Source organism: Phaseolus vulgaris, chromosome 7, assembly GCF_051622355.1.
Source record: "Phaseolus vulgaris cultivar YP4 chromosome 7, ASM5162235v1, whole genome shotgun sequence".
NCBI lineage: Eukaryota > Viridiplantae > Streptophyta > Magnoliopsida > Fabales > Fabaceae > Phaseolus > Phaseolus vulgaris.
Window position 1 is genome coordinate 23,574,942 of NC_143504.1, and position 27,936 is coordinate 23,602,877.

The 27,936-nt window shown below is 41.3% G+C and overlaps 1 pseudogene; it reads left to right on the forward strand.

The window, feature by feature from the left end:
• Nucleotides 1-516: 516 nt before the first annotated feature.
• LOC137829144 (uncharacterized) lies at nucleotides 517-27,679 on the forward strand (annotated as a pseudogene).
• The last annotated feature ends 257 nt before the right edge of the window (nucleotides 27,680-27,936 follow it).

Here is a 27,936-nt window from a genome sequence, read left to right on the forward strand (position 1 = left end):
TAGAAACATGTGACTAATCCAGAATACCAATGTGTTTTACCAGCCACCATGTACGACATAACATGCAATAATTGAAAATTTATCCTATATAATAATAGTAATAAAAGAAATAAACAAAAAGAAAACATGAATTCTTATACTCATTGAATCTTACCTCCAAATGAATCACATAATAATCTAGTAAGCTTTGAGTCACGAAATGACACATGTGCATTATTCCCTACAAGTGTGTTAATATACTTTCCCAATGCACTTAAAGGATGGATTGATAGATTTAACTTCTTGTAATGTATGTCCTTTACTTCCTATTAAGTCAACAAAAAATGAAACAATATTCTCATCAAGAAAATATTGTACCACGCAAAACAATTCTGATTGCATAAATAATAGGTCATTTACATTTGGTAATTTTATGTGTGAATTACATCAATCAACACTTAGAACGATTTCATATGATTTCAAAGCATTTGTATATCAAGATATGTTAAATGTAAAGGAAAAAGATGGGAGCCAAACATGGATTGTTTCGTGAAAGTAAAGCCTCTGATAATTTCGTGAAAGTAAAGCCTAAACAGATGAATATGGAGAGATCACAAAACCTCACTTTTGGAATTTGATTTTGGTTTTGGAATTTTATTTTGGGTTGATGCATATTTTTGGAATTGCAGATGGATTGTGGTCTCGGATTTGGAATTTGGTTTGGGATTGCTGACACTTGTGAAAGGTAAATTTAAATTGAAGTTTCAGTTTTTATCTACATTTGAAATTTTGTTTGGTTTATTATTGTTGTGTGGTTTATCATTGTTGATCGAGTTGTTTTGGTTTATGGTTGCCGCTTTGTTGAACTTTTTTTATGGTTGTCGGTTTGTTGAAGTTCAACTAAAAAGAATTAGACAAATTCTTCCTCCACCTAACTTTTTTAACCTTTTTTAACCTGCACCCTACACACATTTAAATTTCTAAAAATGCTCTACATTATGGAATTGAAAATTCAGAAATGGAAATAATACATTCCGAATAAACAAATATAGAAAAGATTATTGTGTTCCAGAAATAAAAATTTAGAATAAAATTTAAAAATTAAAATCACATTCCCAAAAAATAATTATGCAATACAAAAATTTGTTCTGGAAAAGTATCCAAAACATATTCAAAAAAAGGAGATTTGGAAATATATTTTGCTTTAGACCCGATTTTATTGAAGGGCATTTTCATTTTATACTGAATTCGGGTGCAAAAATATGATACAGAAGTAATTGCCAAAGAATTAAGGTGTATGTATGGACGTAAAAGAAACTTGTTTGGTCATGAAACCTATTAAAACTAAAATGATCCTTGGTGCTGGAAAACTAAAAGAAACCTGTTTGGCTGGAAAACTCCAACAAAATGATCAGGATTATTAAATTCTTTTTCAACATGTAATATTTAATGCTTTTATTAACAAAATCCTTGGTATAAATTAAATTGATTTGTATTTCAAAAGCAAGATTGCAATAACTTAATATAAAGATTTTAATCTAACGCAAGACAATCATTTTTAAATTTTACTTAAACGTATTTTAAAAACTAAGCTTAATTTGAATTTTCTACAATGAAGCATATTGAAATTTTGAAAATATATTTTGTAACTGTTAACATTGCGAAACATACTATCCTGAACTTTGAAAACTGAAAGTAATTTAAGTCCATTAACAAAAACAAATGTTTTGAAAAATAGGCCTACTGGAACATTAAAAAAAGTTCAGTGCAGGAACTTATTTTAGAAATTCAAATTATATATATATATATATATATATATATATATATATATATATATTAAAAGAAATTAAAAGCTGTTTGATCTATAAAATAAAAAAGAGTGTCAGATAGCAAAAGTGCTGGACCAATTGAATGAGCCAGACTTTAAAGGCTTCTTTTTCCTGCACCCCTACATTTTTCTTCCTGCACTCCCACAATTTTCTAAATCCCGAAATTGGCCTTAATCTTTTATTTGAAAAAGGACACCGTGGTTACTGGAAATAGGGATATGTAAGTATGCTACGGATTCAGCAATCCAGAACTGAATATATATATTTTTTTTTCTGGATGAGGGGTGTTTTGGAAACAATTTTTGTATAAATTATTGATTTATGGATTGCTAAATCCGGAAGCCTAATTCTATTACGGATTCATGGATCTGAAATGCTTTTTTTTTAAATTACGGATTTTTGAATCTGGAATGCATATTTCTGTTATGGATTGGTGGATCCGGAAAGCTTTTTTTGAATGATGGATTTTTAAATGTGAAATGCATATTTTGAATTACGGATTGGTGGATCCAAAATTTTACCGGAAGTGCCAATCCAAAATTTTTCCAGATTCCATAATCCATAATACAAAAAATAAATACAATTCAAGTGCATTTTAGGGTTTTTAAAAAATAAGAGGGACAATTTAGTCTTTGCAAAACATTATGGGGGTGCAGGAAGAAAATTTAGGGGTGCAGGAAGAAACTGCCGACTTTAAAACGCAGTGCATAATAAGCGTGGTGCTAGAATGAGCCCAGACTTTTGAAAACGTGGTACAAATATATGGACTCTTTCTTCCTGCACCTCCATATCTTCTTCTGGCACCTCCATACACAACATGAAAATACATTTTTATCCTTCTTGTGCCACCCCCATAGAATAACTTTCGGATTATGTAATCCGGAAATGCATTTGAAAAAAGACTTCCGGATTACATAATCCAGAAGTTAAAAAAGACTTCCGGATTATATAATCCGGAAAGTAATCATGCATCTGAAAAAAGACTTCTGGATTATATAATCTGGAAGCTAATTACAAATTTGAAAAATGACTTCCGAATTATGTAATCCGGAATATTACAGAGGGGTATTTTTGGAAATATGAAAATCTATGGAGGTGAGAGAAGAAGGTATGGAGGTGCAGGAAGAAGCAGCCAAATATATGAAGTATGGTGCAGTTGGGAGTGGGAATATCAAAGAGAGAGAGGGCGTATGAAAGGTATAGGTTTAGTTGTGAAAATTCAAGTTAGAAATTATTTTCGTTAATTCTAACCTAACTCACATTTTTTTATTGGATTGAGCTGGTTGACCTAAGGGATTAGGTGAACTTATTAGTTTTATGGCAAATTCTCCATGTACCATATCAATTTCAACCGCTACCAATTTTGTCATTAAAATAACAATTTTTTTTACAAAATGATGAAAATGACCTTAAATAAAAGAAGGATGTGTATAAAAAAAAATACTTCTAGAACCCTTTTTTGAAATATATTTTCAAATTTAGAATTCTGGAAATTCTTTTCCAGAATACATTTTTAAATTTTGTATTATGAATTTTTTTCTAGAATATATTTTTGGATTTGGATTTTTTGAACATATTTTTTAATTTTATAAATTCTTTTTTAAAATGAATTTTCATATTTTGTGTTTTAAATTTTCTTTTCATAATGTATTTTTTACATTTTGGATTTTTTTTCTCAACAAAATTTTAACTTTTAAATTATATTTTTTGAATTCTGGATTTTCAAATCTCCGAAATAGAGAATAATTTTGAAAGTTTTAAAAGATGATAGGCTGCAGGTTAAAATGGTGCAGAAAGAACTTGTCTAATTTATTTATTTGTACTATCTTATAATTAATAAAATCACAAATGAAAATTTAATAATATATGTTTCTCTACCATCCATTTCATGGAGTACTTTTTTAAATTTTAATTTTAGTACTTTATCTATTATGAAAGTTGACATATTTTATTATCATTAGAAAAATTATTTTTATTTGATATTGTTATATAAACAGTAAAATAATATGAAATAAAACACTTCTTTGTATATTAGTTTATAGTGATTTAATTTTTTTATTAATTCCTTATGTAACAAAACATTTTGTTGCAATAATTACAACTTTCATATTTTAAAAAATGAAGTGGGACTAGTCTTAGTTTTAACATAAGACCTAATTTTAAAACTCAATGTATCAAACATATAATGTATAAATAATAATGTATAAATTACGGTGTATGAATATGAATTACGTGCACATTAAATAAAATTAGAGAGATGTTTATACGTACACGTTAAATAAATTTATGATGTATGAATTACATACATGTTAAATAAAATTAGAGACGTGTTTATACGTACACATTAAATAAAATTACGATGTATGAATTAGAAATTGAATTTAAGATACAGGGTCCTCAATGGATATGCGATATGTAGTGAATTTGTATTATATTTGACTCGAATATTATTGTATATTATTTGTTTAGGATTTACAAATACAAACTTGTTACAATAACCCGATAGTTAATTACATGAATTAGTATGTCTTAATTATTTACATACTAAGTTTGAACAACAAAGTTCAAACGTGATTGATGCAATGCATTGGACACTGATATCCACATGATTCATGTATTAGGTCGTATGTAGGGTATAAGTATATTAATGAGTGTTGATAATTTCACCATCAACATGCATAACAATGGATCGAGATTGGATGATGAAATGCTTGATTCTTCAAGAAGATTGAGGCAACCTTTCATAGATGACGTTCATGATTTTGTTTCTTAGGCAATGAATCAAGTTTCATACATACTAGATGAAGGGATAAGGGGTCTTGTGTGAAATGTGGTTGTGAGAAAATTTTCAAACCTTTTCATGTCAGGAGTCATCTACTTCAACAAGACTTTCAACCCAACTACATGGAATAGACTTATCATGGAGAAGCGAGGATAAATAAGGTTAATTTAAGAATTAATTACCTTATTCGTCCCTACATTTAGGGTCCTTGTGTTTTTTAAAATGTATCCAAGTTGGTCCTTTCTGTTAAGTCCCAGCTTACGGCTTCAAGTGATGCTTATGTGGCAAAGAGAGTTGCTTATGTGGAGTGGAGGAGAAGAAGAAGCCGAAGGAGTGTCATCCATTCCTCGCCTCAAAGTGTCGCGACCAGTCGGAGGCTGACAAGGGGCGCCAATAGATCATACGTGAGATCGGACGAAAGGTGGCAGAGATTCAGAACGAGGGTCTGGGTGAGCACTGGTTGCGAGACCTCAACAACGAGATCAATAAGCTGATTCGAGAGAAGTCTCACTAGGAGTGTCGCATCATGGAGCCCGACGGGCACAATCATGCGAAGTACTCGACCAAGCCGACGAACCTCGACGACAACATCGCCGATGTCCCCATGTAAATTAAAACATGAATAAACGTACAATTGAACACATACAATAATGTTCACATATAGATCTTATCATATCATGATTCTCACATATATCCATACAATCAAGAAGGAATAGGCACTTACCTTGATCCATGAGTAATCCTACTTGAGCAATTACTTTATCTCATTTGTCCCAATCTATCTCTTAGAAATTCCTTTCTTGTCACACACTTTCGTGATGGTTAACAGTGAGACAACTATTATTTGCAGAGACAAAACCCTATTGACCTTAATTCCCAATCTCCACCATATGCAGGTTTTTATTAGGTATCATCAGATATATATTTCTCACGTTAACCAATGGGTCCTTTAATTCTATTATTATTATTTGTACCGCCCCGATAGTCGGAAGTGATGACGTGGCATCAAGCTACAGTATAGGCGTGTTGACAAGGCGCCAGGTTGGCAGAAGGGAAGGAAGTCGGGGGGCTCGTGAAGTCGCCAATTGTTAAGTTGGCGTGTTCCGATCTCCAGCATACCAGAATCGGCGATCACCGGGTTAAAGATGAAGTCGCCAGATGTAGACTCAGGCGACCTAGTGATTGGAGATCGCCAGAGCAAGCACATCGCCAGAGATGAAGGTGGTGCAGATTATGAAGGCGGCTGGCGAGACCACAGGGAAGGTGTATGAGGGCATCCTAACTCGCCAGTTCCAGTAGAGATCGCACTCCCAAGTTAGCTATGTACTGGGCAGCACCATGCATAAATAACTTAGCCAAAAAGAGAGTCAGAAGCAGCGCCCAAGTCAAGGAGGCTCCAGATGATGGCACGTGTACGGTTGGATGCGAGCCACGTGTCCAAGTCTGTAACTGCCAGGAGAGAGAAAGTAACCAGGTATATAAGAGTTCTCAACGAACTTTCTGAGGTACGCACGTTCAGAATACATTCTTTACGCTTGCGAGTTATAGAGCTTACTGTGAGAGAGGATTTGCACGGTTCTTGTTCTCTTAGTATTTGGTGATTCGGTCACTGACTTGAGCGTTGGAGTGCGATCGGCCGCAGCGGCGCCGCTCTGTTTCTTTGCAGGTTCTTGAGGTGAATCTCGAAGAGGAACGGAGGCTTGAAGCGGTGCGCACGTCGATCCTTTGACGAGGCAGTTTCCAGCGTTCCGGTCAACAGGCAGGATCATCAGGCGCCCACCGTGGGGCCGTGTAAAACTTGCTCCCATCCACAACGTGAGTTCTTGGAGGTTTTCGAAGTTTTCTGCGTGGTTGTGTGCCGGTGCAACCACCGCTCGCTGTTTGCTTGAAATTTGTTCGGTGAATTCGCGTTTTACACCGTTCGTTTGGGTTTTCGATCGGTGGAGTGAGGTTTTTTCTGCTGTTTCCGCGCGATTTGTTCGGTGGAGTTGAGTTCTTTCGCTCGTTTGGTTGTCCGTGGGAAGAAGCAGTGGTTTCTGGTGGAGTTGCAAGTTTCTTTGAAGGTTTGCGGTGTTCTTGAGTTTTCTCGCGGAGTTTCGCACAGTTTTTCCGATTGATCGCTGACTCAATCGTAGCTTAAGTAAGTGTTGTTCGCCGCATTCTGTGATTCGCTGAGTTTCATGAGAAAAATGAGAAGCAATCGCTCAAGTCCAGTTGCGCCCGTCGCTGCTGAAGGCGCCGCTGCCATGACCATGGCGCAGATGGCAGAGATGATGCGTTCGTTGCAGGCAACTGTGGAAGCCTCACGCATAGAGCAGGCGAGAATGCATGAGGACCTGGTCGCCTCTCGCGCCAGGAATGAGGAGCTCAGCAAGGTGACTGAGGAGCTGCGTCAAGCTCTTCAGGAGCAGCAAGGGCGTTCTTCTGCTGAAGAGGTGGCGCCGTCATCGCCACCTCGTGTTTTCCCTATGCCTTTTGTTCAGGCGATTACTGACACGCCTATTCCTACGAGCGTGGTTCCGGTTAAGGCTGTCTTTACCGGCGTGGAGGATCCAGAGGCTCATCTAACCACGTTCCATACACAGATGATGCTGTCGGGAGGGTCAGACGCCGTGTATTGCAAGATGTTTGTGAGCACGCTCCAGGGAACGGCGTTGGAGTGGTTTGTGAGCCTACCTAACGGTCACATAACCAGTTTTCAGCAGTTCTCGAAGGTTTTCGTCGAGCAATACATCGTGAACAAGGCACCGCCCAGGGTGTCTTATGATCTGTTTGATATAAGGCAGTACCAGGGAGAGTCCCTCAGAGACTACCTGAATTGCTTTGGAGCGCAGATGGTCAGATCGCCGGCCAAGGATGAAGAAATGCTGGTCTATGCATTCAAGAAGGGCGTGCTGCCAGGACCATTCTGCGAGGCCTTGATCAGGGCTCACCCTGCAACGTTTGCTGAGGTCAGGCGACTTGCGGTGGCTCACATCGCCGACGAGAGTGAGGTCGCCGAGAAGAGAGGGAGCGTGGCTCCCGCTAGGCCACGCGCCCAGACCAGGATCCAGCCGCAAAGGGTGCTGGAGACAGCGGCGGCGGCCAGGAAGGACCAGAGGACTCGCCATCCTTATGATAGGAGGAACAAGGGGAGGGGCCAGGGACGCCAGCAGCCAGCACGCCGGGAATACAATCGCCCGCCTAAGCACAAGTTTGTTATGGGATTGGCGGACCTGATCGCCATTCCCAATATATCTGCTAGGTTGAAAGCGCCTGAGAAGGTGGGCGACAAGGTGCTGGGACCAAAGCCAGACGCCTGGTGCGAGTTTCACCAGGGCTTTGGCCACACTCTGGACTCGTGTTTGTCCTTAGGGTATCAGCTCGATGATCTGGTTAAGAGCGGGTTCCTAAACGACTATCTGCTGGATAGGAGGACGGGGGGAGCGTCGAGTTCCCAGCCGGCAGGTGGAGAAGCCCAACAACACGAGATGCCTATCCACGGGGAAATCCACACCATTGCAGGAGGCTTCTCAGGTGGTGGATGCACCGCATCGCAGAGGAAGAAGTACGCGCGGTCGGTGATGACGGTGGATATGTTCGAAGATCACTCGCCGGAGGTGGACATTACGTTCACCAAGCAGGATCTTCGGGACGTTGTGCCCCATGACAACGATCCCATAGTCATCTCGTTGATTACGGCGGGAAGGAAGGTCCAAAGAGTTCTGGTGGACCAGGGAAGTTCGGCAGACGTGATGTTCTGGCCGACTTTCACGCAGTTGGAGTTGCCCCTTGACCAGCTAAGGCCCTATGGAGGGTGCCTGTATGGGTTCGCTGGTGACCAGGTGGAGGTCAGGGGGTATATTGAGTTGAGAACCACGTTTACAGATGAGGCTGGTTCAAGGACGGAGAAAATCAAGTACCTCATCGTAAACGCTCCTTCAGCATACAACATCCTGTTGGGAAGGCCCACGCTTAACAGGATAGGCGCCATTCCGTCGACCCGGCACATGAAGGTAAAGTTGCCGTCTATGGAAGGGGTGGTGATCATGATCTAGTCTGATCAGAAAGAGGCAAAAAAGTGCTATGAGAATAGCCTGAAAAACAAGAGATCCGTGAGTTATGTAACAACCACCCCACCTCCCGGTGTGAAGCCCATATCGACGGTAACAGAAGAGACCGCCGGAAGGGACGTGGAGATGGTGGACGCTGAGCTAGTGGAGGGAGACGCTGGTCTGGAGGAGGAAGAGGCGCGGAATCGCCCTGAGGAAGCGAGAGAGCAGGGAATCGCCAGGGCGGTGATCGCCAGAGAATCCAGGCCAAAACCTGTCGAGCAGTGGCTCGAGAGAGAGGTCGGGGGAAAGATCTTCAAGCTGGGAAGATCTCTGGAGGTCGAGCTCCAGGACCAGATCGCCAAGGTGATTGAGCGGCATCTGGACGCGTTTGCATGGTCCGCTTCGGACATGCCCGGGATTGATCCCGACTTCTTGTGCCATCATCTGGCGATGGACAACTTGGTGAGACCAGTGCGACAAAGAAGAAGAAAGTTCAACGAGGAGAGGAGGCAGGCGATTAGAGATGAAACACAGAAACTCCTCGCTGCAGGCCACATCAGGGAAGTTCAGTATCCTGAATGGTTGGCAAATGTCGTGCTGGTGAAGAAGAGTAATGGGAAATGGCGCATGTGCGTCGATTTCACCGCCCTGGTGGATAGTGCTGCGGGGTGTAAGTTGCTGAGTTTCCTGGATGCCTTCTCGGGGTATAATCAGATCAAGATGCATCCCATGGATGAAGAAAAGACAGCCTTCATGACGGAGAGGTCATGCTATTGCTACAAGGTGATGCTGTTTGGGCTGAAGAACGCGGGGGCCACGTACCAGAGGCTGATGGATCGAGTACTTGCACCGATGCTGGGGAGGAACGTGCAAGCGTACGTCGATGACATGGTCGTGACCTCGCCGGAAAAGAGCAAGCACGTTGCCGACTTGGAGGAGTTGTTCACAACGATCGCCAAGTTTAGATTGAAGCTGAATCCAGAGAAATGCATTTTCGGCGTGGAGGCTGGGAAGTTTTTGGGTTTCCTCTTAACTGAAAGAGGTATAGAGGCCAACCCCGACAAGTGTGCCGCCATCTTGGCGATGAGGAGCCCAGCTACGGTGAAAGAAGTCCAGCAGCTAACAGGACGGATGACAGCCCTGTCTCGCTTCGTGTCAGCTAGCGGAGAGAAGGGCCATCCCTACTTTCAATGCCTGAGGCGCAACAATAAATTTGTTTGGACGAAAGAGTGCGAGGAAGCTTTCGTCAAGCTGAAGGAGTACCTGGCGAGCCCGCCGGTTCTGTGCAAACCGCTGGTGGGAACCCCTCTCAGGTTGTATTTTGCTGTAACTGAGAGGGCGGTGAGTGCGGTGCTCGCCCAAGATCAATGTCAGGCTCAGAAGCCTATTTATTTTGTGAGCAAGGTGTTGCAGGGCCCCGAAACGAGATATCAGGCCCTGGAGAAGGCTGCGCTGGCTGTGGTATTTTCGGCGAGGAGGTTGCGCCACTACTTCCATAGCTTCACAATACTGGTGATGACTGACCTGCCCATCCAGAAGGTCTTGAAGAAGCCTGACGTTGCAGGAAGGATGGTGAAGTGGGCAGTGGAATTGCCGGAGTTTGATATCAAATATGAGCCCCGAGGCTCGATTAAGGGGCAAATCTTTGCAGATTTCGTGGTCGAGCTCTCATCTGAGGCAACGTGAGTTGAAGGGGTTGATTTCCGTTGGGTACTTTCGGTGGATGGATCGTCGAACCAGCAGGGTAGCGGTGCTGGAGTCATTTTAGAAGGGCCCAACGGCGTGCTGATCGAGCAATCTTTGAGATTTGCCTTCAAAGCTAGTAACAATCAAGCAGAGTATGAGGCGCTGATCGCCGGAATTTTGCTGGCCAAGGAGATGGGAGCTAGGGTGCTGATGGCTAAGAGTGACTCGCTGCTAGTCACAGGGCAAGTAACAGGCGAGTTCCAGGCTAAAGATCCACAAAGGGCGGCCTATCTGGAATATGTGCAGGAATTGAAGAGTTCCTTTGCCTCCTTTGAAGTAGTGCATGTGCCCAGAGAGCAGAATGCCCGAGCTGACTTGCTAGCTAAGCTCGCCAGTTCAGGCAAGGGGGGTAGGCAGAGGACGGTGATTCAAGAAACTCTGAAGACGCCGAGAGCATTTGTGGAAGATCACCTGGTCCTTCAGATAAGCAAGTCGACGGAGAAAGCAGCGAGAAGCCATAAGTCCCTGACGCAAGAAACTCTGAGATCGCCAAGAATTAGAGCATGTCGGGGAGAGAAGGTGAACGTGATGCAGGTCTGCGCTACACATGAGCCAGACACTTGGATAACACAGTACAAGCGGTGCCTGGCGGATGGCCTTCTCCCACTGGATCCGGCTGAGGCTAGGAAGGTAAAGAAGAATTCTAGCAAGTACACCCTGATTGATGGCGATCTGTACAGGTTTGGGTTCACCCACCCGCTCCTGGAATGTATACATGGCGAGAAGTGCACGAGAATCATGGCAGAGCTCCACGAAGGTATATGCGGAAGCCACGTCGGGGGTCGAGCTCTGGCCGCGAGGACTCTCCGTGCAGGGTACTATTGGCCATCGATGAGAGAAGACTGCAAGAAGTATGCCCAATGTTGCAAACAATGCCAACAGCACGCCGATTGGCATAAGGCGCCTCCCGAGGAGTTGAAGTCGATCTACAGCCCTTGGCCGTTTCATACCTGGGGAATCGACATCCTGGGACCTTTCCCGCTGGCGATCAGGCAGATGAAGTACTTGGTGGTGGCGATTGAATATTTCACCAAGTGGATCGAAGCAGAACCAGTGGCCCAGATCACCGCACACAAGATCGAAGGTTTCGTGTGGAAAAACATCGTGTGCCGGTTTGGAGTGCCTAAACGCCTGGTGTCGGATAATGGGACTCAGTTTGCAAGCCACCTGTTGAAGAAGCTTTGCGAAGGGGTGGGAATTCAACAAGTGTTTGCATCCGTCGAGCACCCTCAGTCAAATGGCCAGGTGGAGTCAGCTAATCGGGTGTTGCTGAGAGGTTTGAAAAGAAGGCTAGAAAAAGCCAAGGGAAGCTGGGCTGAGGAGGTGCCTCGTATAGTCTGGGCATACCATACCACCGAGCAGTCAGGAACCCATGAGACCCCGTTCAGCCTAGTCTATGGGTGTGATGCGATGATTCCAGTGGAGATTCAGGAGAGCTCGCCGAGATTCTTGAACTTTGTAGAGGAAGACTCGAATGAAGAGAGAAGGTTGAACCTGGATCTACTGGATGAGGTTAGAGAGGAAGCGAGATTGAAGGTTGAGGCGGTAAAGAGGAGGGTTGAATGAAGATATAACTCGAAGGTGATGCCAAGGCAGTTTAGAGAAGGCGACCTGGTGATGAGGAAGGCCCACCAGTACGAGATGGAGAATAAACTGTCGCCCAAGTGGACTGGACCGTTCAGAATAACCGAGGCGCTCGGGAACGGCGCCTACCGCTTGGAGACGCTGGAAGGAAGGGCGATTCCTCGCACTTGGAACGCCCCGCACCTGAAGTTGTACTATAGTTAAGAGCTTTGTAAGTAAAGACAAACACAAAAGTTATATTACAATGTCTCTCTCTGATGAAACAGTTTGAAGGGGGCACTCTTTTTTCCCTAAGGAGGGTTTTTAATGAGGCCACCCAATAAAAGAAGAGTTTACGAAGTATAAGGCGTTTTCAGATGGCATGTTTGCTGTTTTCCAAAAAGGTTTTGAAGAAAGACCTTGTCACTCATACGTGATTTAAGGCGAGTAAAGATATATTGCATGCTTTCTAAAAAGTTTTAAGTCCTCGTCGTTTTTCGGTGATTGGAGGCATCAGTTAAAGTTTTTAAGTCCTCATCGTCTTTCGGCGATCGGAGGCACCAGTTAAAAGACCTCAACGCCCGCGCGCGTTCTGAGGCAGGTAAAAGACCTCCTCGCCGTCGAGCGAGTGCAGGTGAGAAAGAGTGAAAAGTCCTCAGTGTTTCTGGGGGCGAGAAGATGTAACCCCTGGGGCAATGTAGAGGCACCAGTGAAAAGTCCTCAGTGTTTCTGGGGGCGAGAAGATGCAACCCCTGGGGCAATGTAGAGGCACCAGTGAAAAGTCCTCAGTGTTTCTGGGGGCGAGAAGATGTAGCCCCTGGGGCAATGTAGAGGCAAGAAAAAGTCCTCCGTGTTTCTGGGGGCGAGAAGATGTAACCCCTGGAGCAATGTAGAGGCACGATTCAAAGACCTTCTCGCCTATGAGCGAGTTCAGGCGAGTAAAAGACCTTCTCGCCTATGAGCGAGTTCAGGCGAGTTAAAGACCTTCTCGCCTATGAGCGAGTTCAGGCAAGATAAAATCCTTCTCGTCTCGAACGAGTTCAGGTATGGTGTATAGGGTGGAAGAAGTTCTGAGGGTGGCTAAGGCAGGTTCGAAGAGAACGCCTAGCCACCCGGTCTCTTGCTCTGAAGCACAAGGAGGTGGAGAAGGATCCGAAAGGCACCTCTACCCCCAGATGAAAGAGCAATGGCCAAGGAGTGAAGGCAGGAAGAAGCTGGTGTTGCCAAGAGTCTCTGGCGATCAGGAAACGAACAAGCAATGGAGAGAAGTCAAAAACCCGCTTTGATGAAGCAGATCGGGTGTAGCGGTGTTATAAAGCCAGGGGTTGAGTTAAAGTCCATTGCTTAAGGTATCATTTTACGCTAAGGTTTATTGCCTTAAGTTACGAGTTGATCAATGTGATTATTATTCGAAGTTGAGATGGTTCGAAACAGCCAAGTACAAGATCGTGCCTACGAGATTACTAAGTTATTTCGTTGAAAGTAAATCATGCAAGGAAAGTTAAAGGTAAACAAAGGGATTACAAGAAGAAATGCGAAAGTAACTTCATTAAGCAAAGTATCAGTTCAAGAAAATACACGCCAACTCGGTAAATACATGTCCAAGAAAATGTGAGTTTATTACAAAAGTATATGCAAGGAAAAGGCACGAAAGTAGCAGATGGAGAGAATCGTTTAATCTTCAGCAGGGACCACCTTTCCATCCACTACCTCGTTGTCAAGAGACACCATGCTGAGGTCCAGGTCGGGGAACAAACAGGCAAATTGTTCCCGCGCAGCTTCGAATCCGGCAGCCAGAATTTGAGCAGAGTTCAGCTTGAGTTCTTCAATCTGCTTCTGAAGTTCCTCAATCCGCTTATTGAGATCTTCAGTTTGCTCTTTCAGCTCCTTATTCTGTTGCTCCAGCTCTTCAACCTGTTTCTTGAGTTGTTCATTGGTCTCTTGAGCCTGGAGAAGGTCTTCAGCAACCTTCTTGGATTCCGCTTGTGCTTGGGCCAATTCAGCAGCTACCTTTCCTTTCTCTTTGTTGGCCTCGGCAAGATCAGCTATGGCGTCGTCCCTCGCCTTTTCCACCTGTCCAAGGAGTTTCTCCCGGTCGGCTGACCTTTGCTCTAGTTTCTTCACCTTGACGGCGTCAGTTTTTATAAGAGCCTCCAGGTCAGCCACCTTGACGCGATAGGGCACAATCTTGCTCTCCAGTTCAATCTTTTCTTGAGCAAGTAGTTGCACCTTGTGGCGAAGGTCAGTGGCCTCCTTGCGCGCCAGCCTGAGCTCGGTGCTCATTGCGTCCTCCACTCGGGAGTGTTCGATTTCCGCGAGCGTCAGGTTGAAGGACAACTTCTCCACCTCGACCCTTATAGTGCTGTTTTCAGTTTTGAGGTTGAAGAGGTCGTCCTGGAGTTTCCTGGTGGAGCCCTCCACAGCTCTGGTTATGACGGCGGGGATGTCATCTGCTATCGTCTTCAGCTTAGCAGGTAGAGGCCCCCACATCCTTGTAACCTCGAGAGGGAGGTTTGTTGCATGTAGAGGCGCTATGGGAGCCTGTTGTTGGTTCTCGTCGCCACCTTCCTTAGCAGGTTCTTCAGTAGGCGCTTTTTGGCGTGGCGACGGAATCGGGGATTCGGTGATCAGAATCGGAGAGGTATGAGCAACCTCATCCCCGATTGGAGCAGCCTCCGCAGGTGAAGCATTTGAAGGGGGACCCCCTCCAGCTGATACGTATGGTGTGGAGGCGCTCGGGGGGTCCTCCATGAAATTTGGCTCTTGGGCCTCAATTGCAGGTGGCGCAGTGGCCAGCGGGATCGCTTGGACTGGGGAAGCAGGAGCTTGTGGGGGTGGCGATGATGGAGGAGGGGCAGGCGTGGATGGTGGCGTTGACGTAGGAAGAGGGGGTGGTGCAGGTGGTGAAGAAGGTTCCACCCTCTTCCTCTTTGTGACAAGGCCGTCTTCAGTGGCCTCGTCGTCCTCCTCTTCCTCTTCGTGGATCACTTGAGGAGCTTTCCTTTTGGGCCTCTTGAGGACTAGTTTCTTGCGTTGGGCGGGTTCCTTAGGTCGCGATCGCCCGTGGACGATGGCTGTCTCCACCACCGAGTTGGGTACTGTTTGAGAACCCGTCGCCAACCCGTGGGTTCGGGCGAGCGCCCTCAATTCCGCAAGCATACCCTTGCCCAACATGTTATCTGCATGAGACGAACATGCATGGGTTAACTCAAGGAGAAGATAAGTGCATAAGGCAGTATGCAGCAAAGCAGATGATTGGTGCAGGAAAAATAAAAAACCAAAGTCTTGCGCATAACGCACAAGACGCCCAGAAACAGTCAAATAGAAGCAGTATTAAAACAACAGTTTAAATGTTCTAACCTATTCGAATTTCGAGTTGGTCCTCGTAGAATTCGAAGCAGATTAGGGTGGTGGTAAGGAAAGTAATGTTGGCATCCGCGACCCTTTTCCAGAAAAGGCAGAGATCTCGGTCCAACGCTCCCATGCTGTCAGGACTTCTAGGTCTCCTGAAGCAGCTCTTGGACTCTTTCTTCCCCTTGTCCACCCAGTACAAGGGGAAGCCGTCGAGTAGGGAGGCGTCCTTGTCGTTAGGGCGCATTTGAACGAATTTCCCTTTCCAATCTTTATAGGATTGCTGGAAGATAGCAAAGATGGACCTCCCAGCAATCCCATTCAAGCTAACCCATAGGCGGTCTCCCGGGTGCTTGGCTTCGAAGAGAAATAAAAACACGTCTACGGATGCGGGCAACCCCAGGTGGTCGCACATCACTTGGAATGCTCGAACAAACGCCCAACTGTTGGGGTGAAGCTGGGCGGTGGCAATGTTGAGCTCGGTAAGGAGTTCCCTCTCGAATCGGGTAAAGGGAAACTTCAGTTTCACCTTCTTGAATAGTGTTGTGTAAACGAAGCAGAAGGGCCCGTCAGCACTCACCTTGTCATCAGCACAAACGGGCAGATCGGGGGAGCAAGGCAGCACTATCATTTTCTCATCGTGCTCCTTATGAAACGTTTGGTTGGGCTCATCCCCCTTAGTCAGTCGCAAAACTGCCCCAGCAGTGTTCACGGAAGACGTTTCCTTCAACAGGGTCGAGTTGGCCCAGGGATACAGGGTTTTGAAGTCCGGCAAGGGGACGGGGGCTCCGCCGGCGATAGGTAGAGTCGCCTGGGCCAGGTTAGGGCGGGAAGACGCAGGCCTCTCAGCCTGGGAGGATGAAGCGCCACGAACTCGTGGTGGGTCGTGTGCTTGTGAAGGGGGGTTTCGTGATGAAGGAGGAGGATTCGGGGTGATCTTTGTGTGAGTCATTGTTGCAGCTGCAAAGGAAGAAGAAAAGGAAAAATGATCAGGGGTTACAGAGGCTGACTCGATCATGGAAGAAAGGTGAAAAACGAACGAACGTAGGTTCGTTGCGATGATTGACGAAGCCCTAAGTTACGTAGAAGGAGAAATGGAAAAAGCAACCCACAGCGTATGCACCAGGCAGTTACAGGATGATGCGAATCGGTTAAAATGCAAGAAAAACCAGCAGAAGAAGGAAAGTAGGTACCTTTTGATGATCAGGAAGACGATGAAGGTTGATGATGATTTGGAATGTTGAAGAGCGCTAAGAGAGTTTTTGCAGGAGAAGGTGAGAGCGTTTGAAGATACGAAGAAAAGTGATGGAACAGTGTGGAGCGAAAATGGGTTTAAGGGTTTTTTCGAAATGGGTTTGGGAAGCGCAAACGGTAACTGAAGGTAACCGTTGATGAAGCCACGTGTCGAGCGATGGACGAGGGGTTTGGTGGAGCGTCAGAGCAGCAGAAGGTACAACCGCTTGGGATTCTGCGTCAGTGCCACGTAGATCGGTGTTGACGTGACTCTTTCAGTCTTTTCGCTGGACAAGTCTTCGCTTAAGACTGGGGGGCTTGTGTACCGCCCTGGTAGTCGGAAGTGATGACGTGGCATCAAGCTACAGTATAGGCGTGTTGACAAGGTGCCAGGTTGGCAGAAGGGAAGGAAGTCGGGGGGCTCGTGAAGTCGCCAATTGTTAAGTTGGCGTGTTCCGATCTCCAGCATACCAGAATCGGCGATCACCGGGTTAAAGATGAAGTCGCCAGATGTAGACTCAGGCGACCTAGTGATTGGAGATCGCCAGAGCAAGCACATCGCCAGAGATGAAGGTGGTGCAGATTATGAAGGCGGCTGGCGAGACCACAGGGAAGGTGTATGAGGGCATCCTAACTCGCCAGTTCCAGTAGAGATCGCACTCCCAAGTTAGCTATGTACTGGGCAGCACCATGCATAAATAACTTAGCCAAAAAGAGAGTCAGAAGCAGCGCCCAAGTCAAGGAGGCTCCAGATGATGGCACGTGTACGGTTGGATGCGAGCCACGTGTCCAAGTCTGTAACTGCCAGGAGAGAGAAAGTAACCAGGTATATAAGAGTTCTCAACGAACTTTCTGAGGTACGCACGTTCAGAATACATTCTTTACGCTTGCGAGTTATAGAGCTTACTGTGAGAGAGGATTTGCACGGTTCTTGTTCTCTTAGTATTTGGTGATTCGGTCACTGACTTGAGCGTTGGAGTGCGATCGGCCGCAGCGGCGCCGCTCTGTTTCTTTGCAGGTTCTTGAGGTGAATCTCGAAGAGGAACGGAGGCTTGAAGCGGTGCGCACGTCGATCCTTTGACGAGGCAGTTTCCAGCGTTCCGGTCAACAGGCAGGATCATTATTAAATCATATTCGGGCCCACAATCCAAACTCAAAGTCATGTGAGTCACTTTATAGAAATTAATTTACATAATTTCTTACATTCTCCCACTTGACTCATATGAGTTATAATACTTTCATGATTTAATAATTGCATAAATGCGCATTTAAAAGGCCTTACATAAATTAGTTCTATCATTAATCAAAATCAAGGATACAGAAATAATAAGAGTCATGGTGGTTACATGCCATTTCAATCAACACATTTCCTTCCATGTACTACTATATCATTATTTCTCCTTAATATGACTTTATAATGAGAAATCCATAATAGGTTCAAATATAATGTCATTTTTCATCAATAACAACATAATTTGTTTTCCACAACATAATTTACATGCATATACATAAAGTAGAAAACATAAATTTCAAAAACTTTATTTATCAATGAGCTCAGAGCGTCAAATAAGCGTTAATAACAACATTCATCATTCACTAGTAGACATAATGCCCATATTTACAACATGACCAGTAAATGTTTTGGGCGGTAACCCTTTTGTTAAAGGGTCAGCAATCATAAGATCAGTGCTAATATGTTCTATTGACACTCTATGTTTTTGAACTTCTTCTTTAACGACAAAGTATTTCAATTCCATATGTTTAGCACCTTTGGAATACTTGTTGTTTTTAGAAAAGAAGACGGCTGCGGAGTTATCACAATAAATTCTCAGCGGCTTGGCAATGTTGTCAACAATTCCAAGTCCTGAAACAAAAATCCACAACCAATTAGCCTAAACTGTGGCCTCAAAGCATGACACAAATTCAGCCTCCATGGTGGATGCAACAATGACTATCTGCTTCGCACTTTTCCATGAAATCGCTCCTCCGGCTAAAAGATACACATAACCAAATGTAGACTTTCGTGTATCCACACAGCCAGCAAAATCTGAATTTGTATATCCAATCACCTTAAGATGATAAGATCTTTTATAAGTAAGCATGTGATCCTTCGTTCCTTGCAAGTATCTTAAAATTTTCTTTGCAGCTTTCCAATGATCCCATCCTGGATTACTCTAGTATCTACCAAGCATACCAACTGCAAAACTAATATCTGGTCGTGTACAAGTTTGAGCAAAACTCCCAACAATAGATGCATAAGGTATATTCTCCATCTGTTTCCGTTCCAAATCATTCTTTGGACATTGCATGAGAATAAATTTGTCTCCTTTCTGTATTGGAAAAGGAGATGTTGAACATTTATCCATTCTGAATCTCTCTAAAACTTTATTAATATATGCTTTCTGAGACAAACCTAACAGTCCTTATGATTTATCACGAAATATTTCTATTCCTATCACATAGTATGCCTCACCCATATCTTTCATCTCAAAGTTATTAGAGAGAAACTTCTTAGTCTCACTTAATAGACCAAGATCATTAGTTGCAAGCAAGATATCATCAACATACAAAATCGGGAATATAATCCCACTGACCTTCAGATACATACACCGATCAACGATGTTTTCCTTAAATCCAAAGGACACAATAGTATCATTGAACTTAAGATACCATTGTCTAGAAGCATGTTTAAGCCTATATATTGATTTCTTAAGTTTACACACCATGTGTTCCTTTCCTTCTTCAATAAACCTCACTAGTTGGTCCAGATAAACATCCTTTTCTAAATCCCCATTCAAAAAGGTAGTTTTGACATCCATCTAATGCAACTCAAGATCATAATGAGCTACTAACGTCATGATAATTCTAAAGGAATCTTTCTTAGAAACAAGTGAAAATGTTTCCTTATAATCAATGTCATCCTTTTGAGTAAAACCTTTAGCAACAAGTCGGGCCTTGTAACGTTCGATATTGCCACGAAAGTCACACTTAGTCTTAAAGACCCATTTACACCCATTTATAATTCTATAAGGTCCCATACATCATTTTGTGTCATTGATTTAAGCTCATCTTTCATGGCATCTAACCACTTATAAGAATTATCATCATTGATGGCGTCTGAAAATGAAATTGGATCATTATCAATACTTAAGTCATTTTCTGACCCTTTTAGATAAACCACATAATCATTCGAAATAGATGACCTTCTTTCTCTTTGAGATCTTTTTAATTCTATTTCTTGTGGTTGTTCTACTACAGGTTCATTGTTAACCTCGTGATCATTAATTTGTTGTTCTTCATCATCGTTGAGTGGTTCAACTACATTAGGAACAACAATACTTGAAGTTGAAGTACTAGTCAAAGGAACTTGTACTCTGACTTCCTTAATCTCCACATTTCGTGAAGTATCACTCCCACTGGTTTCACCATTTTCAATGAACCGTGCATTTACAGATTCTACAATTCTTTTGCTATGGGTAGGACAGTAAAACATATACCCTTTTGGCTTTGCTGGATAACCAATGAAGTATCCACTGATTATTCTTGCATCCAATTCCTTTTCTTGTGGGTTGTATATTATAACTTCTACCTGACATCCCCAAACATACTGGTGTCTCAAACTGGGTTTCCTTCATGTCCACAATTCAAAAGGTGTATTTTGAACTGCCTTACTAGGAACCCTGTTCAACAGATACATGGCAGTTTTTAAAGCATACATCCACAATGAAACAAATACAGTTGACTTACTTAACATGCTCCTAACCATATCCATTAAGGTTTGATTACGCCTTTCTGAAACACCATTTTGTTTTGGTGTACCTGACATTGTGTATTGAGCACAAATACCACGTCTCTCAAGGAACTTAGCAAACAGACCAGGATGTTGTCCACTTCCATCATACTTTCTGTAATATTCACCACCTCTATCTGACCTGGCAATTTTCACCTTTCTGTCTAATTGCCTTTCCTCTTCATTTACATAAACTTCCAAGGCATTCACTGCTTGAGATTTTTCATGTAGTGAATAAACATAACCATAACGTGAAAAATCATCAATAAAGGTGATAAAATACCTTTCTTTATTGAAAGAATTTACATCAAAAGGTCCACATATATTAGTGTGTATAATTTCAAGAAGCTGAGTACTTCTTGTGACTCCCTTATTTGTGTGTTTTGTTTGTTTGCCTTTAATGCAATCCACACATACATTCAGATCAGTAAAATCCAAACTTGGAAGTATTTCATTCTTTACTAATCTTTCCATCCATTCTTTGGAAATATGTCCCAAACGTTTGTGCCACAAAAAAACATATAAATTATCAAGATTCAATCTATATAATCCATCATAAAGAGTACTCGATCCAATCAAATAGGTACGCTGATATATACTGAAACATCCATTCCCAAATTTAAAAGAGTATCTGACAACATCAAGTTTAGACAATGAAACTAAATTCCTAGATATACTAGGTACATAAAAAGTATCCATCAAGTCTAAATAAAATTCTGTGTCGAGGATTAAACGATAAGTCTCGACTACTTCCACTAGAACCTTCTCTCTATTTCCCATGAAGACAAACTTTTCATTTGGCTTTATGGTTCGGGTTGAAAGGAATCATTGCATCATGTTAGAAACATGAGTTGTGCATCCAGAATCAATCCACCAAGAATTATGTGGAACTTTAATTAAGTTTGATTCAAAACATACATAATAAGCATTCATGGTGGTTGATGTACTCATTAATGTCTCTGCAAGAGACTTATCATCTTTTTCGGAGCGCTTTTCCACAAATTTCATAAACTCTTTTGCATTCTCAGTTTTGGGAAGAGCAGACTTAATATTGTTTGCTATGCTCATTCACATAAACATCAGGCTAAGTCTATTTGACTTTTTCCAAGCCCTATAATGAGCTTTCTCCTCATTTCTACTATCATCAGAAATAGCAGCAGGTTTCTCGATTCGAATGGCCAAATCAAGATCCAATACACCTAAGTGAAATTGAACTTTTTCACTCCAGTGAGAAAAATTTAGACCATTAAAGATTGGAACAAACATAGCTTGCGAATGTAAGGCTACATGAACAGATACTGCAATCACACATGCTTAACATTAATACTTCGAGTCATAAACTAAACATACAATACAAATTCAGAAAACATTCTATGTATACTAATGTTCTCCTTTGGGAGATTCATTAATACACAAAATATAATGATGCTAATAGTATTAACTTTATTTGGCAAGATATATGCATTAACTAGAAACACTTGTTATCTTTGGATATACAAGCAAAACTAATAACACATACTCACTACCAACAATCATATTCATTAATTATAAGGACAACTAATCAACCTTTAGGTGATCAAAAGATGTCTTATAATAATGAATTTCCATTTATCCATATTTAAATAATTTAGCATCCATTCTATAGGTAATTGAAATAAAATTTATTAGTAATTTGAAATTAAATAAAACTTAAAGATTTGATCACTTCGGTGATTAACAAATCTATCATACAAATAATTTCAGAAATTATATCATTAACTGGAATAAAATTCATCCATAATTTGGAATTAAAAAAAACATAAAGATTTGATCACTTTGGTGACAAATCTATCATACAAATAATTCCAAAATTTCAATTCAAAATTGAATGCATAAAGCGGAAAAATAATTTTTCATTCCTGACTTTCAATCAATTAATTAAACTTTAATATAATGCAAATTAAATTACATTATAACATAATAAAACTTTAATTAAAATTTGATAAAATCATTAATAAAATAAATGACGTAAAGTGCATGAATGAATTCATGTGTTTCATTAATTGAATTCTTTTCATAAATGCATTTCATTATTTTATATTATAATATAATAAAATTTGGAAAGGACTTTAAAAACATTAATAAAATTGATAACGTAAAGTTGAGGGAATTAATAACGTAAGGTGAAGATAATTCATACATGGATTTAATTATATTATATTGCATCATCCACGCCAAGGCTGATACTTCCAAAAAAAAAAAAAAAAAAAAAACTGATGACATAAGGTGTGGCGAATTAATTCATACATGCATGAGCCAAGCGCACCATCATTCACTGTATTGCAAACCTAGAACCATTCTTTTGGAAGACAATCATGCAACCAAAAGCATATGTTTCTGCATTAGCGTAAAGGGTTCACTTTCCCTCTTCAACCCCAACGCCGCACCAGGCCGTTCAGGGAGACCACCACCGCGCCTCTAGCCACGAACCATCACGCCGGCCACTGTGCGAAAAATCGCGCGAACCACCGCGCCGCACCAGACTTCAACTCCAATGTCGCCGCGCCCTAAGCCACGTTCAACGCACCCTGGGCTCAACTCAATCCTTACAGATCCACGATCACCGCACGAACCACTCTGTTCCTTGATGACAACCAGGTCGTGACCACCTACGTTGTCGGCTGCAAATATGGGTGGTGACGGAGAGGTGCGCGCCGACAATGAGAGAGGTTCCACGAGCGACGGTGTCTTGCGGTTTTGCGCTGACAGCGACTCCGATAATGGGTTCGGGTACAGGGTGTAAACGCCGTTAATGCGTTAGGTGCAGATTAGGTTCTGTTATTGAGGAATGGAAACTTTAATCCATAAACCCTAATTTTAAAATTAGGGTTCTTCAATTGGGATTAATTAAATTGGGAACAAAATTAGGGTTCTTAAAATTATGGAAAAACATTAATGGAGAATCACAAAATGAGCAACCAGGCTTTGATACCACATGTAAATTAAAACATGAATAAACGTACAATTGAACACATACAATAATGTTCACATATAGATCTTATCATATCATGATTCTCACATATATCCATACAATCAAGAAGGAATAGGCATTTACCTTGATCCATGAGTGATCCTACTTGAGCAATTACTTTATCTCCCTTTGTCCCAATCTATCTCTTAGAAATTCCTTTCTTGTCACACACTTTCGTGATGGTTAACAGTGAGACAATTATTATTTGCATCAAATGTAGGTTTTCATTAGGTATCATCAGATATATATTTCTCATGTTAACCAGTGGGCCCTTTAATTCTATTATTATTATTAAATCATATTTGGACCCACAACCCAAACTCAAAGTCATGTGACTCACTTTATAGAAATTAATTTACATAATTTCTTACACCCCAACCTAGGCGACCGTGGCCCTAACTACCGCTACTTCGGCGTAGTGAAGAAGCTTCTGGTAAAGGAGCTTTCCGAGAAGCCCCAAAGCTCCGCAAGTTGCACACACGGTATGACATTTATAAGCGAATTGATGCGAGTTATTATGGTTACCGTGATCAAGAAAATGGTGTGCTGGAGCGGCTGGAGGGCCCGACGGAGGAGGCGATGCGGGAGGTGGCGGAGGAGTGGAGGAGGTTAGACGAAGTGAGGAGGGAGGCAAGGAAGGGGGTGAAAAGTGGGGAGGTGGCTGAGGTATTGAAGGTGGCGAGAGAGATGCTGAGGGAGGATGAGGAGGTTGTGGAGGAGGAGAGGGAGATGGAGTGAGAGAAAGAGGAGAACAGGGAGTTTATTTGGACCGATTGTTTGTTTGGAATCCTAACAGAAACAATTTTGTTTGTTAAAAGAGCTTTAATTGATTTCATAACTGAATATGCTCATGCTTTAAATGCTTTGACCAAGATTTGAATACTATAAATAGTTTGTTAATGTTTTATAACAAATAACAAGAAAGAAAAACAGATTTGAGTTTTTCAAAGATTTTTTTGAAGCATTTGAGTTTGAACTTGAGCTTTGGTTATTCAAGAGAGAAGTGGAATAGGATTACTCTGTATTGATTTCACTTGATTCTGTAACAGTGTAATTCATTCTGTGATTTGTGTACATTCTGGTGTTGTAAAGCCAAGAAGGGTTGTGTGCTCTTAAGGTTGTCAAGATCAACATTCTTGGTGGTGTATGTGCTGAGCCAAAGGAAGTGTGTGTCTTGAGGGGATCAAGGTCACTTCTTTGGTGGTGTGTGTATGTAATATGGTTTTGATTACCTAGTGGATTCCCTAGTGGTTTCTGGGAAACTGGATGTAGCTCTTGGGTTAAGAGTGAACTAGTATAAACTGTTTGTGCAATTCTCTTTTCCTTAAACTCTTTAATTTCAGTTGCTGTTATATTACTGGTATAAACATCTGATTGTTTCTGCGAAATAACTGATTGTTTTTCTGTTTTGAGCTTTGTTCTTGGTAAACTGAATTCCTAAATCTGGTTTCTTGCAAAGAATTTCATTCTATCTTAAAAAGTTTGCGAAAAACCTCTTTAAACCATTCACCCCCCCTCTAGTTTAAAGCCATTCATTCTAACAATAGGCATCAAGAGCTTGGTACTTGAAAAATACTCAAGTTTGATCCTAAAACCTTTTTCCAATGGCTGAAAAACTACCTTTTGGAGAGGGTGCATCAATCAACAGACCACCTCTTTTCTGTGGTTTGAATTACCAATTCTGGAAAGTTAGGATGAAAATCTTTGTTGAATCCCTTGACAAAGGAATTTGGGATGCAATTGAAAATGGTCCTTTTATTCCAAAATTTGAAAAAGATGGATCTTCCATTGAAAAACCTTGGTCTCAATGGACTGATTCTGAAAACAAGAAGGCCAAATTTGATTGTATCGCTAAGAACATCAGAACATCTGCCTTGAATTTGGATGACTTTTTCAGGATTTCTCAATGCTCTTCGGCCAAGGAGATGTGGGACACTTTGGAGGTGACTCATGAAGGAACCAATGATGTGAAGAGAGCTAGAAAGCTTACTCTAATTCAGGAATATGAAATGTTTAGAATGCTTAAAGGTGAGTCAATTGCTGAAGTACAAAAAAGGTTCACCCACATCATCAACCACCTTTTGAGCCTTGGGAAAACCTTTGATAAAGAAGAGATAAACATCAAGATCCTTAAGTGTCTTGATAGATCATGGCAAACAAAGGTGACAACAACTTTTGAGTCAAAAGATTTAACATCCTTGACAACGGCTTCTTTATTTGGTAAGCTTAGAGAACATGAGTTAGAAATGAATAGACTCAATGTTCAAGAAAGTGAATACAAGCATGTGAGAAGCATTGCCTTGAAAGCTGCCAAGAACAAAAGCAGGCAAGAATCAAGTGATGAAAGTGAAGAAGAAAACCTTAGTTTGTTGTCCAAGAAGTTTAGTAGATTTTTGAAGAGAAATCGCAACAAAGAAGCCAACAAAGAAAGGTATGGCAATAAGAAAACTAGTGATTTCAATTCTAACAACTATACTTGCTTTGGTTGTGGTGAACAAGGGCACATTAAAGCAGATTGCCAAAACAAAGAAAGCAATGAAAAGAAATCAAGCCACAAGGAGAAAAAGGGAAAGTCAAGAAGAGCATACATAGCTTGGAATGAGAATGAAGTCTCCTCATCAAGCTCATCATCAAGTGAAGAAGAAAAAGCAAACATATGCTTGATTGTAGAAGGAGATGATGAATCATGTAGCTCAAGTGATGTAAGTTCATGTGCTTCCCTAAATGTTGAAAATTATAGTAAATTGCTTGAAGCTTTTCAAGAAACACATGAAGAAGCTAACCGATTGGTTCTCTCAAACAATCGTTTGAAAGGGCTTAACAACTGGCTTGAAAATAGAGTTAAGGCACTTGAAGAAAAGCTGGAAAAATCAAAAAGTGATTTTGAAAATCTGGATAATCATTGCAAAAACTCTTCTTGCAAGTGTGACACTCTCATTTGTGAAAATTGTGAAAATCTTGAAAAGAAAGTACACTATCTTGTTAGTACTGTGGATAAGCTTTCAAAAGGAAAATCCAACTTTGAGAATGTCTTGACATCTCAAAATTGTGTTTTTGGAAGAGCTGGATTAGGTTTTAATCCACAGAACAAGCAAGATAACTTTTCAAAGAATTTTTCAAAACTGCCAGTAAAACAACCGATTGTTAAGTCGAAACAACCGATTGTTACATGCTTTTATTGCATGAAGAAAGGCCATTCTGTCTGATTATGCAAAATAAGGAAATATTCTGTTCCCAGAGGTTTTATGAAATGGATTCCCAAAGGTTGTGAGGTTTCAAATGATAAAAATAAATCAAATGGACTCACATTTGTAAGGGGACCAAACCTTGTTGCTTGAATTCGTGTTTATGCAGGGAATCTAGAAGAAAATGAGGCTATAAGTCATCTGATCATGTTCTTGGAAGGAAGAGATTAACACTGGAACTGAATCAATGTTATGTACCAGTCCAAGTCTTTTCAAAAGTCAAAAGAAGCTTCTTGATCACAAACAAATTACTCATAGAAGGGACCTCATAAAAGGATAAGACCTTTCTTAACTCTGCCTTTGATTTGTTAATTACTATTTCATGCTTAAAAACTCTTTCTCTGAATAATTACATCTGTTTTTGAATCATTCTCTGTTAATACTTGAAAAACTCAATCTGTCTAAAAGCTGCAAAAAAACAACCGATTGTTTCCTCATAATATGAATGGATAATAAATGAGAAAAAACATTAATTATTGACAATTCATCATAAATAAGTAAACCTTTCACGATTCATTAGATTAATTGTATTTTCTTATCTTTTAATTAAATTATTAATATATTATTACAATAAAATTATTTAGACCTCATGATTGCCACGTGGATGGGAACACAACTAAGGCATAAATACCTCTCTCTGCCACTTAAACACCCCTCTCTGTCACATAAGTATCACTTGACGCCATAAGTTTGGACTTAACGGAAAGGACCAATTTGGATACATTTTAAAAAACATAGGAACCAAATTGATTTTTTAAAAAACCACTGTACTAAATTGAATATTGACCCTAAATGTAGGGATGAATAAGGTAATTAATTCTTAATTTAAACATTGCATCCACCAGTTATGATAACATCAGGCATAATGATGACTTCGGGATCATTAATAGAAATGGTGAACAATGCATACATGTAAGAAATTGATATAAGAAGTCGTTATAAGAACTTGGACAATCATATCGAAAATGAAGAACAACAAGCTAATGCAAAAGCGCAAAAGTTTTATGATATGTCAATATTTGCAAATCAATCCATTTATGATGGAGCAACTGAGTCTAAATTATCGATAGCCATAAGGCTTTTGGGTGCTAGAGCCAATTGGCGCACAACTGAATAGTGTTTAGACTATTTCATTAAAATGTTACTTGATCAAACTTGAAGCGTCTTTGTCATTGATTGATCAAATTGTAAGAACAAACTTTAAATATTATTAAAGTAGCTAACAAACTACACAACCTACAATAATTTAATTCAAATTATGTACACTTAAACTTACTCAAGGAAGACTTTGACCTCATTGCAATTGATGAGAATATGAATATGGGAAGAACGTGTTCTTTATCACTGAACCAATAGTTTTTGTTAGAACCACTT